Source organism: Rattus norvegicus, chromosome 14 (assembly GCF_036323735.1).
Source record: "Rattus norvegicus strain BN/NHsdMcwi chromosome 14, GRCr8, whole genome shotgun sequence".
Classification (NCBI taxonomy): Eukaryota; Metazoa; Chordata; class Mammalia; order Rodentia; family Muridae; genus Rattus; species Rattus norvegicus.
In genome coordinates, this window is record NC_086032.1 from 103,648,320 (window position 1) to 103,673,100 (window position 24,781).

The 24,781-nt window shown below is 40.8% G+C and overlaps 1 long non-coding RNA gene across 1 annotated transcript; it reads right to left on the reverse strand.

The window, feature by feature from the left end:
• Positions 1-4,816: 4,816 nt before the first annotated feature.
• LOC108352810 (uncharacterized) lies at positions 4,817-14,509 on the reverse strand. The gene is made up of 2 exons (XR_001841214.3): positions 7,757-14,509; positions 4,817-7,105 (listed from the first exon to the last, which is right to left on the reverse strand). It is a non-coding gene; the product is annotated as an uncharacterized LOC108352810 (long non-coding RNA).
• Positions 14,510-24,781: the final 10,272 nt, after the last annotated feature.

Below are 24,781 nucleotides of genomic sequence, written 5' to 3' on the forward strand. Positions count from 1 at the left end.
ATCATTTGAGAATCCATTCTTAGGTGACTCCAAGCTGTGTAATGTTAACGGTTAAAGCTAAGTCAACAAATTTTAAAAACTACCTAGCAGAAAGGAACATCTCTCCATTTACATAGGAACAAGTATGTTGACTCATTTCTAAGAATTCTGCATTCTCTCCCATGTTGATGAGTTCCAGCTCATTGCTTCATATTGGAAAGTTTACCCAGACCTTTATTCCATCATCATTGCCAATATTATGCTGACCAGTGGAGTCTCTGCCATCCAAGGCTTACAATTTCATGAAAAGAGAAAGACATCCAAACCCAGACAGTCGCTGCCAATATCTGACACTATGAATATCTCGGTAGAGGAGTGAACCAAATAACGTGAGCTTTTACATGCTGAGCTCCAAAGGAGACACTCCTGCATTCCCATTGGCTGGTGTGTAGTGGGCATGGGGCACTGTGTAGTGTGTAGCAGGCAGTGTGCAAACAACAGTGTGTAGTGGACTGTGGGCAGTGGCCAGTGCCTAGTGGACAAAGAACAGTTTGCAGTTGGCAGTGGGAAATATGTGGTATTTAGTATGTAGTGTGTAATGTGCAATGTACCATGTACAGTAGACAGTGTGTAGTAGTCCATGGGCAGTGTGCTGTGCGCACTGGTAATGTGCAGTGGTCTGTAGACAGTATCTCCTGGGCAGTGGGCAGTGGCCAGTGTGCAGTGGCCAATCAGGAACAGGCTGAAGACATGTTTCAGCCCTGAGTACCCTTCAGGATGTAGACTGTGGCTTACCTTGGGAAAAAAAGTTTTCTTACCTGAAGCACAGGCACTAGTCTAGGTCCTTATTTTTGGTCACTTTAATCACCGATAGGCTATTTTCTAGATTGTTCTCTTTAAACCCTAGATGTCCAGAGAAAAATAAAAATTGCTACTGATGTTTTGTTGAAAAACATCTCTGTACAGGAGCTACCCTCCATGACTTTTTTTTAAAGTTCTCCTTGGATTTATCTATTGGTCTATGTACTGTGGCTACATTTGAAATATCCCAAAAGGTCCTTAACAGGCCTGCACAGGCCAGCTGCCATCTTGTAGCTGCCACAAATGCTATGGAATGTTTGGCAATAAAAATCAGCTATAAAAGTGTGAAAAATACCAGATATCCAAATGGGAGATGGGGGAATGGCTTTTACACCCTTTTAGTGGACATCTGATTTATTTTTTAAATGGAAAAGCCACTTTTATAGCTACTGTAGTTCAATTATCTCTAATTTTACACATTTTATGCAAATTTTCAGCATCTTAATTGCAAATGAGAGGGAAACTTATTTTTTAAAGCAGAACAACAAGGTATAGTTTCGTATTTTCTTTTCAATTTTTAATTCCTATGCTTGGTTCAGCACCATTAAACTTTTAAAACTCTTTTACACAGTTGTTTAAAATTATGTGTAATTTAAAGCACACTCACATGTTCTCAAACACCCATAGACTTAAACAAGTAGCTAATTTTACTCTCAGGGCTTACAGTATCTTGTTGGAAAAAATACACACAGTTTCTACAAACAGTCAGGATACAGAATTGAAAAATCATCGATGTGTATACTATACATCAAGTGTATCACATAGGTCATAGTCTAAGCAACAAGAAGTCCACTGGCACATGTTTGGCCTGAGTCTCCCAGTTTCTGGCAACAATATTCTTGGTAGATGTTGGATAGTCAACCTTTTGGTTTCATTAGGAGCTAAAGAAGATTCTATTTTTTATGAAGAGTTTCACCCCCCCCAAAAAAAATTCCAGTTCAATACTCCATGACTAATGTCAACTTACAAACATTATGTCATCAATGTAAAGATAGAAAGTGATGATTTAGGTCCCTGTAACCTGAGCTCTATAAACTGCCTCTAATGCTGTTACTCTCCACACTCCAGACATGCTTGGAGGATGCTCATCTGCCCTACTACTCTGACTGAAATTACCAGAGGTAAAAGGCAAGCTGAAGTCTGCTATCACTGTTGGGTAACACTGGTGAAGATTTTAAGCTATTGGCTGAGGAGGCCTCACAGAATATTTAGAAAACTAGAACCATAAACCAGAGTGAGAAACCTGTCAATTTTCAGCATTTCCTTGTGGAATAGGTTAACATCTGAGAAAGATAAGCAGGTGTCAATTATCAAGCAATTAAGATCAGCAGGGCGCACTGATCTTCTAACAGTAAGGAAGCACGTAGACCTGTAGTTTTGAACTGAAAAAGATATATATAGAAAAGCTGAATATGCTCACAATTACTCAGTGAGATTATCCAGTCTACACCACCATAGAACACATATTGTCCCTCGAATGGATTCTCATTGCGTTCTCATGATGAAATCCCATCTCAACTATGTGTAAGGAAGTTCAATGTTTCTTCTGAATCTTGAGTCAAACCTGAAGAAATCAGGAAGAGAAGAGACCGCACAGTTGCTCACTGCTGTGATGTGGGCCAGACTTCATTCGTGGGGAGAATAAATGGGGTACAGAGAGCACGGTGATTAAAGCACCCGAGAACCAGACAGCATCCCTAGGACGTCAAAGAGAACTTCATTAAGTGAGCTCCGTGAGCTGGCTCATCCAGCTCCATACACTGCCACCCTGAAACACCTTAACACTCAGGCTATCTTCCAGTGTGGGTCCTCCCTCTCCTCCCTACACAGGTTCTTCCAACATGTCAAGTGAAGAAAACATAGTCATGTGCCTCCAACCAAAGTCCAGACTCCCAGGAACATAGAAGCAAATGAAAAGAGAAAAGACTGTGGTTCTCATTAGGCCCTGTGCCTGACAATAATTAGGCTCTTTCAAGTGCTCAACCCTGAGTAGCTGGGCCAATACTGAGCCAAGGAAAAGAAACCAGATTATACATATGAGTCTCTGATTTTTACTTCTTCCTGCTCCTCTTATCCCTCTGTGACTTCATGCTGGTTTGCAATTTGTGCTCCCACCACTGTAGTTAATTCTAAGACACAGTCGATCAACTCATAGCTCCCCCAGTAATGGAGGTGCTTCTAAATAAATTTGTGTGAAGCTCAACACTTGGGTGGAGAGAATTCCTACTAATCCTTTCATCTTCTGTTTAGCTGGTTACCCTCCATTGAAGTCACATTTGTAGCATAATTAATGAAATAAGCTTTTCCTCTTGCTTAAACAGCTCTGCAGGTGACTTAGAAACTCCTTGTCCCTTTATGAGGAAGCATGGACACCTAATAAGTCCTAGAGCTTTGGACATAATCCCTGGCAGCCAAATTATTCCACCTCGAGCATTTGACTGAGCCTGACAGAATGTAAAATACATGTGCTTTATAATGTACGTCAACAATGTTACACGTGCCTCATAATGCATGTCAACAACTTTACTGTCTGCTACAAATGGAAACTTGCTGAATTTATTCCCCAAAATGCTTTCTATGCTTTTCTTGGTTCTGGCTTAGTGGTAATGTATTTAAATGTCTGCAAGAAATATTCAAAAGAAAGAAACACATAACTTCAGTTGAGATGCCTACATTTCAAACCAAACACTGGCTGATCAGTGCATGGCTGGGCTAAGTCTGTCCTTATCTGATTAGGATCATCCAGGAAGACACTGGCTTCTCCCTTTAGAGCCTACCTTTTAACAATCAGTACTTTTCAGACTGTGGTTCTCAGAAGGCAGGTGATCACTTGGGGGACAACATCTCAAGGTGTTTCAGATATAAAAAATGCATATTTAATATGCTCCTGGCACAACAGAACCCAGCAGCAATGCTTCAATCTCCCTCCTAGAAACTGACCCACCCTCTGCCACTGTCTCTCTCTCTCTCTCTCCTTCCCTCCCTCCCTCCCTCCTTCCCTCATTCCTTCTCTCCTTTCCTCCCTCCCTCCCTCTTTCCTTTCTCCTCTCCTTCCTTTCTTTCCTTTTTCTTCTTTCCCTCCCTCCAACCCTGCTTCTAACCTTTAAATTCCACAATGAAGCCTCACTATAGATTTAGCAAACAGGCTCTTATTAATGTCAGTGAACATTTGAGACTTTTGAGACCTTGGGGTGTAGGTATCTGCCCTTGCAATGGTATTGTCTCTGGTAGAGAACCCCCTGAGAAGTGGTTAGAAGGAGACTCTCTCCACCAGAAAACAATAGAGGGGGCAGGAGGAAGGAAAGGCTAGAGCAGCCAGCTGAACCCCTAACTGGGGGGTTGGGGGTTCCTCATCCAAGGGAGTAGCAGTTCACAGAAGAACAGGGCAGAGAGATGAAAACAGTCTTGGAGTTTTAGAATGTCATTAAAATGTATCTATTTTAATTTCACATAGCAGAGATTATCTGCCGGCTTCCTATTAATTTTGCCTTGACTGAAATTAGCTGGCAGACCTCTGTTTATAGCCTAATTACCTTGTTCTTGAGGAAAACGTGGTAAAAGAAATAACAGTAAATTTGTGCAAAAGCTACAAGGCTGTTTGTTAGAACGGATTGGAGTGGTTCTTGGGACAGGGGTTGCAAAGTCTCAACAAACCCAAGAAAGACTAAGGTTTTACCAGATTCTTCTTCTTTGTTCAGTGCTATGATTATTTCTCGTGACCACAGACCCCTGAATGGGACTTGTGTACTAGACAGGTGAGTAGCAGTCATTTCTTTTTGTTTAGCTAGTTTACCAAGCCAACAAAATACGCAATTGTGTACTCACCAAGTGACAGGTTAACACAGTCTACTTTTATGTACTTATTGACAAATACTTTTGTATTTGTGGAGACCATACAGTCTCCATTATATCCACTCAACCTTGTCACAGTGGTGCTAAAGCAATCATAGACAATGTGCGAGAAAATGACAGTGACTTCGTTCCAATAAAGCTTTATTTACAAAGCGAGCAATGGATTCCACATTCTGCTTCAGACAAGTCATCCAGTGGAAGGTGAAAAGGAATTTTATGTGTGTACCACGAGGAGAAGAGTAATGGTTCAACAAACACAGTCTGAGTAATGGTTCAACAAACACAGTCTGAGTTATCATCTAAATTAAAATACACATGCGCATTTTAAAAGTACAAAATTGTGGCGCTCCCCCACTCCCAAGTCAGAGCCAAAAGACCGAGGATAAAGTCGCTGCTGCATCAACAAAAACAAACAGCAAATGGGTATTGAGGAAACACAGAAAAGATGATCCAATGCATTCTCTTAATGCTGAGAGATAAATAAACTGCCCTGCATAACCAGTTGCCCACAGAGTGCTGTTGAAGTGTTTTAACAAGCTCTATGCTTCCAAGCACACCACTAAGCAAGGGAATGCTATTCCAAGCATTGGCCACCTCAAACGTACCATGCACTTTTGTAAAGATGTGGGTCTAGAGAGCCACTTTGACATCATGCTTACTCTTGAAGGTCGAGTTTCACTTATCTTGGGAATAAGCATCAGATTTCGGTAGCAAAGGTCTGAATCTCAGCATCAGAACAGCTTCACGCCCATTAGCCAAGAAATCGTTATCTGGGCTTCAGTATTCGATCAAACCATCCATGGTTCTCAAATCCTAGCGTTGAATGGCAATGACTGCAATGACCGCATGCTTTTTAGTTAGGAATTTCCTACTCTCTGTTATGTTTTTTTTCTTTGTTTTTTTTCTTTTTTTGTTTTTTTTTTTTTGTTTTTGTTTTTGTTTTGTTTTGTTTTTTGGTTTTTTTGTTTTTTTTTTTTTTGTTTTTTTGGTCTGGGGCGGAAAATTTGGGTATCTTCGTCTTATGTTGCTATGTTGCTGTTTTTCTTCTACTAAGCAAGAGTGTTCCCTACTGCTGCCACACTCAGCGTGAGTCTCACAGGGTGGTTTGTGTTGTGCTTGTCTACAGGTAGCAGTCAAGTTCAGGATGCATAGCTAAGGCAGTCCTTCCAAGGCCTCCTTCCCATGCCAGGCCTGTAAAATGGTCCTGAGAATCTTATACTCCCCTCAGCTGGAGGGGCTTTTCTTATTCAGTGTCTGGACCACTGCCAAGAAGATCTGTCCAGCTGTAAGCCTCATTTTATATAGTTATTTCCACTTATTTTTTATTTTGGAAAATGTAAACTAATCTGTTTAGCTAGAAAATCACATCCCCTGAAAATGCATATATCCTAATTTGACATGCCATTTTTATATACTTTTTTCTGGTGTTACGATGAATTTACTTTATTTACATAAATAGAAATTTCTGTATAATTGCCATAAGATAATGTAAAGAGTTAATCATATGTAATTCCTTAAAAAACCTAATATGGCTAAATATTCTTTCTTTGAAATAAAATTTTTCTTTGGAAATAAAATGGGCCCCTTACACATTTTTTTTTGAGCGTCTCCCTGTAACACGTCTTCCTTCTGCAACTCTGGTTTAGTCGTTAGCTGACACTGTCGAATTTTGCTGTGCTCACAGTATATGCTTGATGTGACGGCAAGCACATGCCTCCACTCCAGTGCTGAGAGGCGGAAACATGTTAGAATGAGCGTATGGACAAAGGTGAAGGCAGCTCTTGCCTGGATCTTATTGGGGAATTTTGATAATTACTGTGCTTTCTTCATAAAATAATACCCCAAAATAATTCCAAGAATGACGGGCATAAATAAAATAAAGAGAAAAGGAATTTAACCAAAACAGAGTTCTGGAGAGAAGTTAGTGTCTGAAAGCCCTCCTTGATTTATACTTTACCAGAAAAGAAAGAAATTTCCCACAATCATTTTATTAACACTAAGTTGGAGCCGTTAATATGGAGAATGAGTCAACAGCTCTGTATTTACACATCAGCCTAGGAAGACCACTTGCCTATCATCCCAAGGGTGTGGCACTCTCCTTCCTAGCCTGTATGTACTTCTTTTCATTCAGCTAATGCCATACGCTCAGCTCCTGGGATACTTGAAAGATCTATAGAGCACTCCAAAATATAGGTTGAGTGAGAAAAAGAGCTGAGAACATCGTATGTTCGCTGTCTCAGGAAAGTGTGGGTGTCAGTGCACAGGCACGCGTACCAGCACCATGCTCTTTGACTACATTCAGTGACTGCTGGGCATCAGGAGTGGGGAGGAGAAAACACCCTCCTGACTCTGCCTGAGGAGTGTTAATTTTCCATCCTTATGGTGAAAGCCTTCTCCCATGCTCTTGTGTTTCCTAGAAAAAAGCAACATTTACAAAGTCATCAAGATGTGTCTTTAGTGGGATAGAAGTTTTTATTATAATTGTATTTATCTTTTAGGATGAGTTGTATAGAATTCCTTTCAATAAGTTACTAAAGATTTGGAGATCTGGAATTATACGAATTGCCTGTGGTCTTCTAACAAAAACACTGCTTTAATGCTCTTGATTCTGCTCAAACACCAAGCCTAACTCAACACTTTAATGGATTGTTAACACTGTCAGGCAGTTTGACTAAAGTAGCTAGTTGGCATACAGGATCATGAATTGAATTACTTTATTTCAAAATAAAATATAGAACATATATATCATTTAATAATAAGGTCCCATGGAACTAAAATATTGGTTATCATAATTAACATGAAATTTGAGTGTTTATTTCAAAACAATTCCTATAATTGAATAATCCTTTTGGGGGAGTAGTCATTTTGGTTGCTGTTTTAGACAGGGTCCCCGTATGTAACCTACTCTAGCCTTACAATTGTTATATCTACCCTCAACTACTTCCCCAACCCCCAGGACTCAGCCTCCTAAGTGCTAGGATTATAAGTATCTGCCACTATATGCTTGATTTAAATTATTCTTAAACTATAAATTATAGATTATTTAGAAACTGGCATGCTATACCTTTGTAGAGGTGCATGCTCTAGGGAATCTGTTGACTTCCAGCTCAGGCTTCAATTCCATTTGATCTCCCAAGATAGGTGTAGTGGGTCAGTGTAAGAAGATGAGCAGCTATGAACACAGAGTTGGCGGTGGGGAATGAGCAGCTAGACACTGCATTCCAGTTTCCTACTTCCACGATTTTCTTGACCGAGTGTCCACCATTTTGTGCTTCAGTGTCACTTGTAAAAACTCCTCTTTTGTTTTGTTTGAGTGAGGATTGTAATTTACTCACAGAAGACATTTAGCGCATACCCTGATGCCTGCTAAGAAGACAGGAAATGTTCACTTGCTGCACCAGAGATAACAGTACCCATGGTGACCTTAGATAGACGTCATTCTTACTTTCCACTGGAGTTTTCTTGTTTGTTTCTTTAGCTGAAGCCTTTGTGCAACGTGATCAGCGTCAACAGTAAGCTAATGACAAAATACTCTCCTGAGCATGCGCGCTCCATAGCAGATTCTCCCACTGCACTTTTGACTTCCAAGTATCTAGCAGTGTAGCGTCTTCCGGTGTTGCTCTTGTTTACCTACCAACTGTTGTACTAATAGAAAACACTGAGCACTGAAATAGAAACCAACTGCTAACGATTCGTGAAGTTCCTCGATTCATTTGTGTTGTCCACCTGTCGTCTCCTGTACTTTCAATTGACCTATTTATCTAACTTAGAGTACAGGTGATAACCTTCATGAAATGTAGAACATCCCAGGTTCACGTCCTTGTCCACCAGTCAGTACTTCCTTGGCTACTATGCTGTACTTAGCTACTTTTAACATGAGTTTTTGTTTCTAGTACTCATTTTTGGAAATATAGAAATGAATCATACCCAATGCCCAAGCTGACTTGACACAGTCTCGGGATGGTGATATGAGACTTCAGAGGAGATTCTCCTATGACGTGGGGAATCCATAGTACCACATGCTTCAGTTTTAAGGTGATGAGCTCACTTTTCACATACTATCTCCTCTATGTTCCCAAGAACAGAGCTAGTGTTCTCTTCTGCTGGGTCCCTATTCATTGCGTGAACAGTGATGTGCGGCAATCACTATGTTGAGGAACTTGAAGAAGTAGGGTAGAACTGGATTCATCCTAACCGAAAATCCACCGGATAACGATCACAGTCCTACAAACTGCCTGTGTGAGGTTTCCCTGATGGTTGGTGCATGGTTAGCAGAATATTACTTGGTTACTTAATATACTATGTCATCTCCACTTAAGGAAATCTTCGCTTAATTTTTATTTTTTAGAAAGTACCCAGAGAAACCCTGAGCCACACATGGCCCGTGCAGATGAACACATATGTGCTGTGGAGATGGGAGAGAAAGAAAAGGCCAGCAGTGTGTGGGCTATGAAGAGAGATAGAACTGGAGATGATGTGATTGTGGTGATGTGAGGGGCCTATGCGGTCACCAGAGGCCATGATGATCCGTTGCTTATGCTGCTACCTCTGGGTCCATGATGCTGCTGCAGTGGGAGTCCCTTACCCGTGCTAACACCAAAATCTATGAGGATAACAGTGATCTGTACTGTAGCCTGAAACAAGTTTGATGTCGCAGGGGTGCTCTAAGCTGTCTCTGCCTTCTATCAGCACCACCCATTCTCCCCAGCAGTGACATAGGCATGTCAGAGCTGTTCTTGACACTCATCTACCACTTGGTAGTCATGAGGGCTCAGCAGAGTTGACCCCAATGGCATGGGTGCAGAAGAGCTGGCCCCACCCCTTGTGGCAGCAGTGTGTGTGGGAGAGATGACCCCGATGGCATGGGCACAGGAAAGTTGGCAGGAAAGTTGGCTCAAGTACGCCCAGGCTCAGATCAAGGGCTTTGAGTTGGTCTACCCCAGTATGTACCCATCTATGAAGTACTGAAACACATGAAGAGGTCAGTCCTGGGCTGGAGAGATGGCTCAGTGGTTAGGAGCACCGACTGCTCCTCCAGAGGTCCTGAGTTCAAATCCCAGCAACCACATGGTGACTCTCAACCATCTGTAAAGAGATCCGATGCCCTCTTCTGGGGTGTCTGAAGACAGCTACAGTGTACTTATATATAATAAATGAATAAATCTAAAAAAAAAAAAAGAGGTCAGTCCTTTGGATCCATAGCTGCAGGAGCCTCATGACTTAGGGGCAACAGAAGGATATTTGGGAGTCTCTACGAGCATCCAGATTGATGTTACAGCAGCAGTCAGAAACCTCAAACTAGCTTAAGGACTCACTGCAATGAACACTCACAAGTAAAGCACTTTGGACAAAAGGGTGTACTCTACACACACTGCAACACTTAATGCTACTGCGGAATGCATTTGTAATGGAGATGTGGGAAAGACAGACGGATAGAATAGAGCCTGCGAAGAAGGCTGTGGTAGATAAAGGAGCCAGCCAGAGCCCAGAGGAGTAGATGATTTTTTTAGTTTTTCTTTTCCTTTCTTTGTTTGTTTCTTCCTTCCTTCCTCTTTCCTTTTTCCTTTCTAATTTTCATTTTTTAAATCTTTTGTTTACTTTTGGGGAGCCTTCAAGGGTAGAGGGTGGATATGGAAGGCCTGGAAGGTGGGTGGGATTGAAGTGCATGATGTGAAATTCTCGAAGATTCGACGTAAAATCATATTTAAAATAAAATGAAAAGTACCCAGAATATGAACTCTTTCTTACAATAATTGGTCTGATGAGGAAATCCATCGTTGTGTAACCTTTTGGCCCTCTTTATAGATATAGAGAAGGTCTTCCTTTGCATATTTTGTTCCTTGTAAATACTTCAGTTGATAAACATCGTGATTATTTTATTTGGATTTGTTTTAAAAGTCTGTGATTTGTGGGGCGAGAACCCCAAGTGAAAGACAAAAATATCAGAAGTCACTTATGTAAGTTATATTAATTTCAACATAAAATTAGGATAGGGCTTTTTGAAAGTGTGGTTGTGATTTTTCTGACTGCTACTGTGGCACATCTGAAGGACAAAATACTATTGCATAGGGAATTTACAAAAGTAATAACATGTACAGGAAGGAGCAGTACTCTTATTGTTCTAATAGTAGCATATTTAGTGATATTAGTGCAGAAGAAATGATCATGGAAGTCATTCTGATGGACTTTTCTCTAGCAGCTTGGCACCTCCCAGGGTAATAATTTTCATCTGGGCTCTTCTTTGTCTGTATGAATATCTCAAGGACATCATTAACCACGGTGAGTCATAGTCTTCTGTGAGGATGCCAAACTGTTTCCCATTGTACAATCAAACAGGAACCTAAGCACCACTTATAATGGTTAGAAGTGAGCAAACATTAGAAACAGCCCCCAGTATCTTCATTCTAGCTCTATGTGCTCTGACCGAGCCTGGGAGTATATGAGAAGTCTTTAGCAATCCCCAAGGGTCACCTACAGTGTAAGCAACACAGACTACACAACAGTTCCTCTCTCTTTCCCTAGATCCCAAGGATTGTTATAGCCACGGTGGTATTGATCATGTCCCAATTCTGAATTTTCATTTGATCCAAATGTCAAGGACTATTCTCAGCACTTTGAAACAGGGAGCAAATACTGGTAAGACACATAAACACAGGTGGAAAATTATGAAACGCATGTTTTGTTGGAGTTGGGAATAGAATAGAAAAATGGAAGAAAATAGCTGGAGAAGAGAAAAGAAGTTTAGAAACAGGTTCACCTTACTTGTGCTATTTCTTGGGAATGAGCTGATGAAGAGAGGAAGGACGGGGAGACAAAACACTCAGCTACATTTGTGTTGTCTAAGAGCAGGGGAGAGAAATGGCAAAACTGCAGGCAGACGGCCAGTCATTGAGAAGATAGCACTCTGTTGTCCTACACATTCTTCACATCTTCACTCTCCCCACTCTTGAACTGTTTAAGTCATATGATGCTCCAGTGAAAGAAAGGACTTTTGGCAAGACTTAGGAGGACCTGGCAACCTCAGAGGTGAGAAGAAGAAAAGCCTTAGAGGTGCTATGGATGGATAGGTAACTGCAAGGTTTGGCATGTGCCAACATAGAGAGGTGCCAGCCAAAGGCATACGTCTACCTTTTTAGCCACCTCTGTCATTTAGTAGTACCAAAGTTCTGGAAGTGGAGACAGAGCGAGGCAGAGTCAGGCACTGGATTGACTGGTGTTGCATTATCGTTCACTGGAGAATGACATCTGGAAATGGAGAGTCATACACGTGAAAACAGTTGCAATTTGCTGCACATTTGACTTTGTAGGTTTAACTGTAAGCTTACTACACAATAACTAAATAAACTGTATTTTATTTTCCACATTGAACAAGTGTTGTGTTCCCCTCATCTTTGCTATTATCATCATTATTATTATTTCCCCATGAACTCTTCAATCCCCCCCCTCTCCTGTTCAGTCCTTTGTTTTCTGTCCTGCCTCCCCATTCTCAAGTTCCAGGACAGAGAATCAGCCTGATCTCTGCCTTCACCATGGCTCTCCCAAGCTCACCCATCTCTGAGATATATTGTTCTGTCTTTTGCTCTCCTACAGCTTTTCTCTACTTTGCTTTTGTCTTTTCTCCATTTTTTAGGACCCTTTTGTGATTTTACCAGTGAAAATGTTTTCTTTAAGCCTAGAATCCTTCTGAAATTCTTCACTCAATTATTGAATTGCCCCTTCCTCATCACAGCCCTGCATTAGAAGAAGTTATCCTGCCACTGTCCCACTGGTCACTCACATAAGCATTATTTCCAAATAGACCTGGATTTTTCCTGAATTCAGAACCCTCTTATTTTTATCTAAATCACCATTTTCACATGTGGCTTCCTTACACTGCTTTTGTGATTCCCACCTCTTCTGCAATACAATAAATAGTAGCCTGAGGCATTCCTCACCTTCTCCTCAACTCCCACCCGTATACTTACTCTACCTCAACTTTCAACACTAGGAGCCTTTATCCCTTAGCCACGTACCATCATCTGAAGCAATTTATCTTTTTACTATATACGCCATCCCTCCCTGGTGCGATTGTTAACACTTCAGGGACTTGTCTTTTTATTTATTTTGTATTAAAATAACATAGGATTACCTATGTAGCCAATTCCCCTTTAAGGATGCACTGAATTATAAATTTATCAAGTAAATCACTGGTAACAACACAATATGTGTTTATTAATCAAACAATGAAATATGGAGGACGCAAAGCAAGTGTGTGTCAAATTGGGGAATTTGTGAAATCAAGCCTATGTACTGCCCAGATGTTCCCACCCGTGGGGAAGTTCCACTGTTCCGAGTCACAGTTGGATGATATTTACAAGGCTTCAGAGCATTTTTGCTAAATTATCTCGAGTTTTCATTGATATCAACAGTAAATGTTTATGTCATGCAGCCTAATTGATAATTCTGGGTACATATTAGGATTTTACGCATATGACTATTTGTTCATTTGTTTTATTTTAATGCAGTTTTACTTGGGGTTACTATATGAAGAGCGATAGATTTTTGCTGTTGTTATTGTTGTTATTGTTGTTGTTGTTCAGGAGCCCAGCAAAGTCAAACAAGATTCTGAAGCAAATCATAGCTCCAGAGAGCTATTTTACAGAGAGAGATACAAGCTCCAGAAAGGTTGACTGATATGTTCCTAACATATACAATCAGTAGAAGAATCTGGTCTCAAACACAAATGATAATTTATAATTTTATACCAGATTACCTATCACATCCAGCCATTCTGCTGCCTCTACTAGAAAAAGAATTCAAGGATATCAATGTATTTACTTGCCTCCAAAACTCATACAATGGTATTCCTTTGTTGGTTCCTCTTAACTAAGCAAAAATGAGTTTTGTGATCCAGACCAGGAAGAAACAAGTACCTAGGTGGAGTTCAAACCAGTACCAGGACTCTGGCTCTGAACATCTGACTCAGCTGAACACAACCACCCCACATTTGCCATTCAAGGCCATGAAGTATCTCTTATTATTCAAGGGCCACATTGGCCAAATGCTCCTGTTGCCCCAAATACATGTGTCAAAGCTTTGTACCCAGTGTTGTAGTATTTGCAAGTATCCCAGGAAGGCTTAGATTAGGACATGAATGTATAGTGTCCAAAAGGAGATCAATGGCTGTACATAAAAGAAGGAGAGATACATGTATTCTTCTCTCTCCTCAAAAGTGGGCATTAAAGCCAGACCAAGTGAGGATGTCATGAGTGGGCTGTGTATGAAAAGCAGGGAAAGACCTGGGAACTGAATTGCTGGCATTTGATCATATATACCTTGAGTTTCAAGTGCCTGAGAGCTTAGTCAAGGCTTTCCAGTTCACACAGCCCAAAAGCACTAAGATACACTACAATCCTTTTGACTTGCTCATCTGACTTTAAAACCATTTCATTGTTAAGAGAATCCTTAATATCCTATTCCTCCTGTGTTGTACACACATCTATTCATAGTGACTTTCTAAGGACAATGACAATCTATTGTCACAGGTAGGCAATATAGACAGAAAAACAGACAAACACACACACACACACACACACATACACACACACACACATGCTAGAACACATATACACACATGCATACACACAAACACGGATGCACACATGCACACACACTCAGAAAAAGAAACCACCTCACCATTTGCAACACTGATAAAACTGGGAAAATTATGGTAAATAATCAAACCAGGCATAGGACACAAATATTACACGATCAATCATATATGCATTTACAAATACCTCATGATTATTAGGAACCTAGGGGTGGAAAAATGGCAGATTTGCTTAGTACATACACTTTCTACTAGAAAATAAATAAAGGCCCAATGGATAGCATAGATCTCTAATCTCAGCAGTCAATGGGGAGATTATAACAGGAAGCTCTACAGTTTAAGGCTAGCCTGGGATACCATACCCATCTTTAAAAATCTAGAGTTCCAGAATTGAATCATGTTATATTGACTAAGGCTCATAGCAAGCATTGTAGAACAGAATATGCTAAGAGAGTACAGTCTAAGTATCCTCAGCACCCAGACCCACATGGATACATAGAAGGAGGGCACTATGAAAGATATCAGTAAACCTCATTTGTAATGTCTATGAATACCAAAATAAAATGTACATATGTATATATGTATATGCAAAACAATATGGGGCATGCGTAATTTGTTAATTATCTTAATCAGGCTAGAGGAAAGAAAGTTGAATAAGAGACAGTGCTGGAGTAAACTGTATAGAATTGGGATTATCTATTCGGACCACACTTTTGTATCCGAAGGAGTTTGGACCTGAAAATGTTTTCCCCGAGTGGCTCTAAGGAACCCAGGGAAGCCCTCACCCTTAACAGCTGAGTTATCATTGGGCACCATGCTTCCCAATGGAGCATCAGCTGGAGCTGTTCTCCTGTGATCTGATAGACACAACGGGACTCTGGGTGACGGTTTGCCAGAAAAAAGATAATAATTCTGCTTTAAAAACAATAACAAAAAATGTTTGAAGCCAACATCAGTGGCTGAACTCTGGTGCCTGCCACCTTCTTCACACATGGAAAAACTCTACTCGGGAGCAGGCCAGCCACCCCCGGACCTTTCACATCATCATCAGGGAATTCTCATCCAGGCTGGATCTGCTTTGGTATCAGGCTGCCCTATATCACTAGAGGTCCCATTACAGAGATTCACTGTGCAGTCCCTCTCTTCCTATCGGAGTCTAACAGACCCCCCCTGTAGTCAGGGATTCTAGATTCGATTAGAAAGGCTTGAATGGAGTTAAGTCCTCTGAAATTTTCCTCATGGCAGAGACCTGCTATACAAAAAGTTTGTGTTAGGTTTTGGCTCAAGAAATTGAATCTCACTGAGAAGTCTTTGGTCATTAACTGTGGGCTGGGCTGTGCTTGGCTATCCACTTAGCCAAGCTTTTGAGGTTTTATTTTGGCATTTTGTTTTGCTGTTGTTTACTATTATTATCGCTTTTCTTAACAGACACGATGAAGTAATGGAGGTCAGCTATTGGGTCCTTCTTTATGCTGCATATTTCCATTGGGTTGTTATGACTTCTACTGCACTCCAGCTGGATGTTTACCACTGAGCCAGGTGCAAGGACAAACAGAAGACAGACTCAAAAAAACACAGCCCCTGTCTTCAGGCATTTAGAACGTACCTGGGAGAAAAAGGACTCTAGCGCCATGCCACCAGGTAACACTGAATGGTGCTAAATTAGCTGCATTCCCCTGACAGACATACAGCACACATACGCAATTCTCTTGCCTGCCCAGGAAAGGAGACAAGATCAGAGCAAGCTGTAAATTGGGGTGGGGGTGTTACCTCTATTATTTTTGCTTGTTTGTTTGCTTTGGTGTTTGGGGTCTGTTTCCTTTGCCTGTGAGATGGAATCTCACTTCTTTGGGCCCAGGCTAGTTGAAATTCTGAGTTCAAGCCACCCTTTTTCTTCAGCAATTTAAGTGGTAGAACCTGAGGTACGCACCACTCCCCCCAAGATTTTATCTGCTTATTAAGTGGTTAGAAAGATTTGGACAGAGATGATGACTCCGTATTAGAAAGGAGGAAAGAAAGAAAGAAAGAAAGAAAGAAAGAAAGAAAGAAAGAAAGAAAGGAAGGAAGGAAGGAAAGAAAGAAAGGAGAGAAGGAAAGAAAGAAAGGAAGGAAGGAAAGAAAGGAAAGAAAGAAAGAAAGAAAGAAAGAAAGAAAGAAAGAAAGAAAGGAAAGAAAGAAGGAAAGAAAGAAAGAGGAAACACCCAAGAGCACTAAGGAAATTGGGCCCTTGGCTGCTGTACAGCTGAGACCCACAGCCTCAGCCTCCATTGTGAAAAAGCTGACAGTGAAGTGATTAACCTGTTTTGGGTCCTGGATGATCATAACTTTTCCATAGAGATTTGTTCTGGGCTCCTCTGGACCTCAAAGATGTATCTGCCTTTAAATGTGTATAGCATTTGCAACACAGCCAGGCTAGCTACCTACAAAGGAGGCACACATATTATTAGCATAATCATCATTTACCACCTGCTTGCTGCACTTGAACCCATTACTCATGCCGTCCTGTCCCAGGAGGGGCTTTGTCACCTCCCAGGTTCACATACCTGCGCACTGAAGAAGAAGGCACAAGGCCTTAACTTTGAAAGTGAATACTTGCAAATGCCCGGGGGGGGGGTTAGAAAGAAAAGTTGGTGTTAGACTTGGGTTCCTCAATGAATCCATTTGTGTCTCAAAGGTTGGAGGTGACTAAAGACGGTCCAATGCTGCCCAACGTCAGTAAAAGCAAACAGATACTTAGAAAGCATGCGATCTAAAGTGTCTCCCCAAGTCCAGAGCTCCCACCAGAGAACGAGCTTCCCAGGTCTCCCTTCTTCCCCATCTCATTTTCACTGACAATCTGGGACTAAATTCACATTTTCTAAGGGAGAAATTGCCAAGCTTCTTAATCTCATGCAGATGTAACGATATTTTTATTAGTTTATAATATAGCTTCTTAAAGAACAAGTTGAAAGGAGGGGGAAAAAGTCCACCAAAGGGGGGGGGGACAACAAATATTCGCCAACCCATATGGTCAGTAATGGCTGTTTAATAGCCCTCCCATTACAAACCTAAGAGGCAGCAGTCTGAATTACCAGTAGAGTATTAATAAACAGGAATGAGTTAATAGAGCATAAAGACCTTCTAGTGGAGCAGTGGGGGAGTTGAATATTCTTTTCTTCAGTCAGCTGTAAGTAATTACTGCATGGTGTGCCTCTGACTATTACCATAACAGAGCAATTGGACGTGAAGAATGGGTAATAGTACGGACATGAAGGTATTTTTAGAATATCGGCAGTGGAGCAGGTAACTGGCCTACTCCAGTAGAAACCAGAAACCTTTAAGTAAGTTTAGAAAGTCCTTTTTTTTTCCTTATGACATTTAGCCACGGTAGAATTTTAAAAAGATCAATCTAATAAATTATTTAAAATAACTTTACAAAGAGGATGCTGGTGATATGTAAATAAGTAGGCAAGAAGGGAAGAAGGGAGAGTCTGAAAAGCCCAGGCAGACTCAGGCATCTCGTGAGTTACTGTAACTACATAATCACAGGTTTCCTCCCACTCCTGGGAGACGCAGCCTTCCTCTGCCTGGATGCGGAATCTGCTTGACTGGTTCCCACTGGCTACTCAGGTGAAAGTGAAAATATTCAAATCAGAGCTGTAACTATGATTGCTGGAGTTGTGGGTTTTCTAAAATTGAGTTAGTCATCCTTGGTGATTTAATGATGCATATCATTTATTTTAAAATATTATTACAGGGGCATTGACTGAACTGAGGCGCCTCTCTTTGCAGGACTGTCCATTATGCGATGCGGCGGGGTATGTCACGGACAGCGGCGGGCGGAGTTACTGTCTAACGGCACAACATATGTTCTCAGATGAAAACAGCTTGCGATTTTGATTCAGAAAGTGGTAATTTTGCAAATGCATACAAATATCATTTAAGGAATAGTTTGGGTTTTTTTTTCCCAGGGTATGGGCCCTTCTTCTGCCTCCTGGCTGCACAGGCCGATGCTGATTTTTCAATTTGCAGGTTTGTTAAGCATCATAGAATGTTTTGGTTCTCAATCAAGAATATTCTTCCCAAGTGGTTCCTAAGTCCTATGCTCAAAAATAAACGCGCGTCCTCTTTGTCTCCTCGCAGCATGTGTTCTTGCCGCACAATAGCAGCACGTGGTGGAAAGACGCAAGGCTTCTGATTGAACCACCCAAGGGGTTTCTAACCTGCACCTCTCGTGAGCTGCAAGCTCTCTTAAGGCAGGGCAGTCTGCTCTCTTCTTTGGAGGTTGCTGGCAGCTGGTGTCCAACTAAGGTTTTTAGGACTCAGGGCTGAAGTCTTCCTCCCTCCAGGTAGCACCGGAGACAAACATGGTGAACTACTTTGACTGTAGAGTGCCAAGTGTCGTTGCCCCTGACACCAAAGGGACCGCAGTTTCAGGAAACGGGTAGCAAGGTGTCCCAGATCCCGATCACTGCTCTGAAGTTATCTTGCTAACAAATGCGTGTGGAATAAACACTGCCACATTAACTTTTTCAGAAAATCGCATACCATTTGCCTGAGCTCTGCTAGCTAATACTCTGTCTCATGTGGACACAACCTCTTTCTTGCTAAAGATGCCACGGTCTGACTTTTCAGCTGTAGATTTCACCTGTTTGGTTGGTGATTTTTTAGTAGAAGGCAAGGTGCACCTGGAGCTGTGTTGCCACGACCCAGAGAAAGCATCTCCACGTTTCGATTTGCTTTTATCATGTGTCTGAAAATAGAATCATAGTTCTCTTTTCCTTACATCTATGGAAAGATGGGGACAAAAGGAAACCTGGCTAATTAAATGCCAATTTTAGACAATTTTTTTCCCACACAGGACAAAGATCAAAGGTCACTTCAAAAAAAAGTGCATAAGTCCTCATAATTACAGGCACTTCAAGCATCCAACACCTTTGTGCCTCCAAACTGATAAAATTCAAACACTTGTAAGTGGCTTTGCTTGTGACGACCCTGGTGGAAATCATAAGGTTTCCCCATTTTCATTTTTCCATACCCTGTCCTATATTAATTACAAACTTCCTAAAGGTACAACCCACACCTCTTATGGTTAGATCAGGGTTGTCTCCTGGTGCAAAGGACCCAGTATCTCTGAGAAAAGGGTTCTATCAAGTCAGAGACACTCAGAGATGTTGCTATTTCACATCTACAGAAAGTCTCCTAAGAGTGAGAATAAGCAGAGGAAAGGGGACAGGAGCTCTGTTTGGTATGAGAAACCCCTGGGAAGAAAAATGTCTGCACCTTTTCACCTCAGGATCGGCTGCTTACCCTATCAGTATGTGAGCTAAGAACATTCCTTTTTCTTTTTCTGAAAGGATCTCATTATGCAGTCCAGGTTGGTTTTGAGCTCCCAATCTTCCTGCTTTAGTCTCTGAGTACAGAGATTGCAGGCATATATTCCAAGCCCAGCAGGACTAATAATTTTTTGATCAAGTATCCTTAATGTTTACAGGTGCCCCTATATGTGACAGTTAGTATACAACTGACAACTTTATAGGACTTAGGAGATGAACGTCTAAACATTCCTATAAGTATGTTTCTAGAGAGGTTAAAGGGGCTGTACTGACTGTGGATGTGGACTGGCCACCTCAAACTCATACAACATTGACTGCTCTACCAGGGCAGACTAGATTTTCAAAACATGAACTAATATAAATCCTGCTCTCCTTAACTTCCTTTTGTGATGTATTGTGTCATGGCGATTTTACAAAGTAAGTAATGCATCATGAAATGCTCTCGGAGAACCCATTTCACTGACTCCATTGTCTACAGTATTCCTGTGCTCTCACTGGTCCCTATGTCACTGGTCACTGGATTGTCTGAAATGCATTCAGCTTCATCTAAAGATTCTACTCTTTGTGGCTTTCTAGGAACTACCCAAGTCTATTTTACTTTCTTCAGAGAATTTGTACTAGCTAATGTTTCTGTTGTGGTACCTTGAGTCATTACTGGTTCTTGCTACAATAAAGTTTCCTCTATTACTTGAGCACGCCCTCCATAGCTTCCAGTGCTAGAGGCTTAGTCCCCAGTACAGCAGAGTTCAGAGATCGAAGCACCTTTAACCTGATAAAAGAGCAGAAGGAAGTAGATTACAAGAGTCACTGTCTTCTTGGTGGACCTATGTAGCTCTTTCAGAACCACATTTTTCTACAAAATAAGAATAAAAAAGGACTTTTTGGCCATTTTTTCTGGGTGTGGTATGTGCATTTTCTTGGGGATGAAATGTTAGTTGGTGTGACAGAAACAGAGATGATGGCTTATTGGTGCAGCCTCTATCTGATTCAATCACTTGCACCTATGCTGTCTCCCACAGGAAGAACGGACTCAGCAGGAGTGTTGGGTCAGGAAGACCAAACATACAAACAAGGCAAGCAGATACAATTCTAACTGACAAAATAGGCTCCAGAAAATCGGAGACCAAATATAGTCAGTTCCCTTCCTGCTGGCCCACATATTGATGGTGTGACACACAAACACACTGTACTAAAATTCAGAAATTCTAGATGTGTTTGGTTTGTAGCACTAGTGTGGTGTAAATTCTGATTGTTAACTCCGTGTCTATTTACTGTCTGCATCGTCATGGAAATATAGGTGCTGTGGAAAACATTTTTTTTATTTCTTGTTATTCAACCCATTCCAGCAGACAGAAAAGAACACAAACATATATGATCATTGTAGAATAAGTAATTGAAAATGTCATATCACTTAAGAACCTTTCAGTTTAGTATCATGTATTAGACCTCTCAGTAAGTTCATCCAGTGTGAAGAATTGCACACCTGTAAGAAAGGGAACCATTTGACACGGTTCAGAAGATAGTATTAAAAATCTTGTGGTATGCAAAAAGCTTTCTTGCCTGAAACAGTTAATTTAGTAGAAAAAAAAGTTTTTATTGAGATACCATCCAATATGTATGTATGTATGTATGTATTCATTCATTTCTTATTATAAATAAGGTCTTGCATCACTGTGGTGAGTTGATTAAGAAATATCTCATACAGACTCAGGCTGTGTCTTAACAAATGTTCTCAGTTGGTAATACTGTTTCGGTGGTTATGGAACCTTAATTGTGGGAAGCATATCACTGGACTTGAGAGTTGATGTCCTTGCTCGGCTTCTAATTTGCTTTCTGCTTTCTGTGTGTAGCTGACACTATGATCTCCCAGCTTCCTAATCTGGCTACCATGCTATGTTATGTATGCCTCCCTGTACTTACAAACACTCCCTCTGGAACTGTAAGGCAAAATAAACTATTTCATCTGAAAGGTGCTTTTGGTCATGGTATTTTATCATAGGAAGAGTATGCAACTGATATAGCCACTATGCCTTAGCCACCCATCTCTCTCTCTCTCTCTCTCTCTCTCTCTCTCTCTCTCTCTCTCTGCTTCTAGCAAAACAGGTTCTCCACATGTGTAGAGAGAAATTAATGAAAAGCTTAGAGAAGATTTCATACCCGAATTGTCCTGGTCCTAGGAGATATACCATTGACCTATCTAGTTTTTTATTCTGATGAAAATGTTCTGACCTGGGTGAGTGGGGAGAGCTTCACTGGGCTCTTAGAATCAACCTTGGGAAATATGGATAGTTCTGGTTTCCTTCCACAGGAAAATGGTGAGGATTCTTCAGAAAGCTTCAACAGGACTTCTTAGACTTAAATAAACCCATTGTCTTTGATCTTTTAATCTGAATAGCTCACTCTTAAGTTAAAGTAATGAGTCCACAGAACAGTTTGTTTTCTTTCTAATCCTACCCAATTTATCTGCTATCCTATATGCTATACTAGATTGTGGAAGTATGATGGAGTTCTGGGTACCCGCTAGAGAAGAAACACATTCTTGGGATAGTCTTGAAAGCTAGAGCGACAGTTGAGTAACACTCATGAGGACACAGGAGTAGGATGACTAAGTGACAGCGAGGGATCAGCAACAATGGAACTTGAATTAAACAGGTGTGACTTAAAATGGAGGTAAATAGGTCAGAGAAATTATCCTAAGTATGCATTTATTCTTATAGGAGGGCAGCCCCCTCAAGCAAAGCTAGCAACAGTGTAATCCTGAGGAAAGAGTAGACATTTGCGCACATAGGCATTGTTCTGCCAGTAGTAAACAAATAGGGGAGTTTTCAGAGCTCCCGAATGCTCTTCCCTGGGTTTTGCTATGCATGCAAAACCTGGCCACTGTCTCAAGGTATGTGGAGAAGTGGCAAGGAATCACCAAAGGGCAGACATTTGGGGGAGATCAAAACAGTCTACAGACTGAAGTGACCTGAGAACTTGTTAAAAATCAGTCCCTGTTGCTTTATTTGAAATGGTACCTGAACCTGCAAAAAAAAAAAAAAAAAAAGTAAGGAAAGAAAAGTCTGGAACACGGAAGCAAGACAAGACTTTTTTAAAAATGTCCAATTCTCTTTTACAATGAGAGGGTATGAGGATAGGAACATTTTACAGAAATTCAAAAGTAAGTTCTGTGGGTTGATTGACTAGACAAGATAAGACATCTCAAGGTCAAGGACTCAGGAGTATATATGGTCTTCTGAAAATTATTCTGACAGTACAGAGCATTTTTGAAGATACCTGGAAAATGTTTAATTAAATTTCTGAAGTAAATGTATGTAACAGGAAGTATTTATATCTGCCTTTTTACCATTTCATAAGTGTTAGAAGTAAACTGTGTCAGTAACATATCAAGTTGGTCTTTTTTGACGGCACTAATTGTCCTTCTGTGTTGATTGTTCTACTGCACCTGCTCTTCCCTACACTCTAAACGCATGGGTTTCCAACAACAAACCTTTTTTCACTATTTCCTACAGAGAGCTGGTTTCTCATGTATGTATATATCACTGAGGAAGAAAATTTTAGTAGCAAAGCATGTAACCCCCCCAGACAACGTTTCTTTCAAAAACTATCTGCCACTTATCTTCATTAACAGAAACCTAAATCCTCAAAGTATAAATAATTCACTCCCAACTGAATCCCACAAATAATTTTGTTTTATCATTTCAAATGCCATGACTCTATTTTCTTCTTTGTTTGTTCTTTTAACCATCACTGCTTCATATTTTTATTTTCAAAGGGTTTCCTTTCTATCTTGTGTTTAAGAATGAGAACAAAAGCAAAATGTAGCTGGAAATAATGCCTTGAAAAGAATATGCCTTGTGAGAAGGAGGCACGCTTCTGTGGTGCACACACTATATTTGACCACCATTAACCATTCGGATATGGATATGCTTACTAACAAGAGTAGATAAAGAGATGAACTTTAGTCTTAAACGTGTGGCTTAAAATCCCACTCAACTTTGGAACCTAGGGAAGATACATTTACAATTTTGCTCCTTCAGTTCTTACCATTCATAAAAACAGAGATATTTCACCTGCATGGGTTTGTGGTAGGAGTGAGTGAGGGGAAGGAAAGTCTCAATGCCTAAGCAAATAGGTTCATAACTGGTGTCTGGGTAGGTAATGAAAAACTGACAGTTAACCAGTTGGCACAACAGAATCCTGAGAGAGACTAAGCTTATCCAGAAGTTCACCAAACTACTGTGTCCAGCTCCCAGGAAGCCGAAATGAGCTTTGAACATTGAGAAGAGGTAACAGCTGGGTCTTATTAACATTTTTATGAGAAACAAAACCTGTTCTTGATGGGAAAACAAGAAAACTTAAAGTTGGGTGGGGAGGAAGCTCAGTGTAGGGAGAGTGGGTATGAAAGTTCTTAGAAGGGAAATAAAGCATGATCTAAACACACTGTAGGAAATTCAATGAATTAATAAAAACATTATTTTATAAGGGGATAATAATTTGTATTTAAGTATATTAATTAAACTGTTAAGTATCTTCCTAGCCAATGTATTACTCTAACAATCTCCCCCAAATACAATTATGGCTTTAGCAGAACCCTGTAAAGCCATAATGTCAGACTTGTGGCAGCATCCTCCCCCAAGCCAACTCTTACTCTAATGATATAAATTGTATAATTTTCACTCCCCTGATGAGCTGGTGGCAAACTTCTTTCTCTTCCAGAACAGGCTCTTTCAGTTTGCATAGGTCTCAAACAGCTGTTGCTTGTTGTTGCAAAAATATTAAAAAAAAAAAAAGTATCATGGTCTTTTACCCCACTAGGTCTGACACCTCAGTGTCCCAAGATATCTCCTAGATATCTTGGCGGAAACACATCCCAACTTCATGGCAGCCCAGCGCCTCCTGCCGCCGCACACTTTTCTACACTCAAACCAACCGTCACATGAAAGAACGCACAACACAATAATCTTTGACCCAATTGATAATATATAATTGCCCACTTAAACATACAAAGTCCAGTACCATCCATCCCTTAAGAACATTGATAACAACCTGTAAATACACAGAGCAGAATTTTACATCAGCTTCCATCATCCTGCCACAGCTTCTGTCTCTCCCTCCTGTCTCCTTTCCGTCCCAGTCTCCTCCTCCTCCTTCAAACTTTTCTTCCGCCCACCCTTCCTTCTCA